Genomic DNA, 2,272 nt, shown 5'->3' with positions numbered 1-2,272 from the left:
GGCCCAGCTGGGCGAGTGGGAGGGTCGGTGGGGGGCCATCCCCAGGGGAAGGAGGCTTCCCTGTCCTGTGCCCCGGGCAGTGTGGAGGCTGGGCCTGCTGGGCCAGGGAGGGTGGGGTGAGCCTGAGGGCTGGGCCGGAGCTTCCCCAGCTCTGTGGACCCCGGGCACCTTCCAGTGGCCCCAGAGGGAAGTGGGGGAGGGGTCTGCCCTGCAGCTAAAAATAGGGGCTTTCTCGCCTGAGGCCCAGGGCGGACCCTGTGACCCCTGGGGACAGCGCAGGAGCAGGAAGCGGGTTCCACCTGCAGGGCAGTGGTGAGGGGTGGGCGGCTTGGCTCCCGGGGCCCACAGTGCGGTCTCAGGGAACCCCTGTCACCCAGGGACTCTCGTCTTAGATTTAAGGTCAAACCTCAGAAATGCCTGAGACCAAAGGCCGGGGCTTGTGGAGAGAGGCTCTGTTAGGATTTAAAGGAGAACAAAGGGAACAGTGGCCACAGTGGCTCCCCACAAAGCGCGATGACAGCCTTGGGCAGTGCTTCCCGAGGGCCAGGCCCCCCAGACCTGCAGGGCAGCCCCAACGGCTGCAGCCGTGGCCACACCACCCGGAAGGACACAGCACCCCAAGGCCACACCACCCAGGAGGCCACACCACCCCGAGGCCACAGCACCCTGAGGCCACAGCACCTGGGAGGCCACAGCACCTGGGAGGCCACAGCACCTGGGAGGCCACAGCACCTGGGAGGCCACAGCACCTGGGAGGCCACAGCACCTGGGAGGCCACAGCACCTGGGAGGCCACAGCACCTGGGAGGCCACAGCACCTGGGAGGCCACAGCACCTGGGAGGCCACAGCACCTGGGAGGCCACAGCACCTGGGAGGCCACAGCACCTGGGAGGCCACAGCACCTGGGAGGCCACAGCACCTGGGAGGCCACAGCACCTGGGAGGCCACAGCACCTGGGAGGCCACAGCACCTGGGAGGCCACAGCACCTGGGAGGCCACAGCACCTGGGAGGCCACAGCACCTGGGAGGCCACAGCACCTGGGAGGCCACAGCACCTGGGAGGCCACAGCACCTGGGAGGCCACAGCACCTGGGAGGCCACAGCACCTGGGAGGCCACAGCACCTGGGAGGCCACAGCACCTGGGAGGCCACAGCACCTGGGAGGCCACAGCACCTGGGAGGCCACAGCACCTGGGAGGCCACAGCACCTGGGAGGCCACAGCACCTGGGAGGCCACAGCACCTGGGAGGCCACAGCACCTGGGAGGCCACAGCACCTGGGAGGCCACAGCACCTGGGAGGCCACAGCACCTGGGAGGCCACAGCACCTGGGAGGCCACAGCACCTGGGAGGCCACAGCACCTGGGAGGCCACAGCACCTGGGAGGCCACAGCACCTGGGAGGCCACAGCACCTGGGAGGCCACAGCACCTGGGAGGCCACAGCACCTGGGAGGCCACAGCACCTGGGAGGCCACAGCACCTGGGAGGCCACAGCACCTGGGAGGCCACAGCACCTGGGAGGCCACAGCACCTGGGAGGCCACAGCACCTGGGAGGCCACAGCACCTGGGAGGCCACAGCACCTGGGAGGCCACAGCACCTGGGAGGCCACAGCACCTGGGAGGCCACAGCACCTGGGAGGCCACAGCACCTGGGAGGCCACAGCACCTGGGAGGCCACAGCACCTGGGAGGCCACAGCACCTGGGAGGCCACAGCACCTGGGAGGCCACAGCACCTGGGAGGCCACAGCACCTGGGAGGCCACAGCACCTGGGAGGCCACAGCACCTGGGAGGCCACAGCACCTGGGAGGCCACAGCACCTGGGAGGCCACAGCACCTGGGAGGCCACAGCACCTGGGAGGCCACAGCACCTGGGAGGCCACAGCACCTGGGAGGCCACAGCACCTGGGAGGCCACAGCACCTGGGAGGCCACAGCACCTGGGAGGCCACAGCACCTGGGAGGCCACAGCACCTGGGAGGCCACACCACCCTGAGGTCAAACACACGGGAGGTCACACACCCGGGAGGCCACAGCTATGGCCTCGCTGACAGGCAGGAAGGCAGGAGGAGGGGAGATGGTGGCCGGGGCTGAGGCCACGGGCGAGATGGCCGAGTCCCTCTGCCACAGCAGCCTGGTCCCCGCACTGCCAGCCCCTGGCTGCGGCCCGGGCCCAGGAAGCCACTTTCTGGAAATAAGGTGCCTCCCGTCCCCGAGGGGAGGCCAGGAAGCTGAAGTTCGGCAGTAACTGGCGCTTCTCTCTCTCTGGCCGG

The sequence above is a fragment of the Myotis brandtii genome, unplaced genomic scaffold (genome assembly GCF_000412655.1).
Source record: "Myotis brandtii unplaced genomic scaffold, ASM41265v1 scaffold1873, whole genome shotgun sequence".
Classification (NCBI taxonomy): domain Eukaryota; kingdom Metazoa; phylum Chordata; class Mammalia; order Chiroptera; family Vespertilionidae; genus Myotis; species Myotis brandtii.
This window is presented reverse-complemented; position numbering follows the sequence as displayed.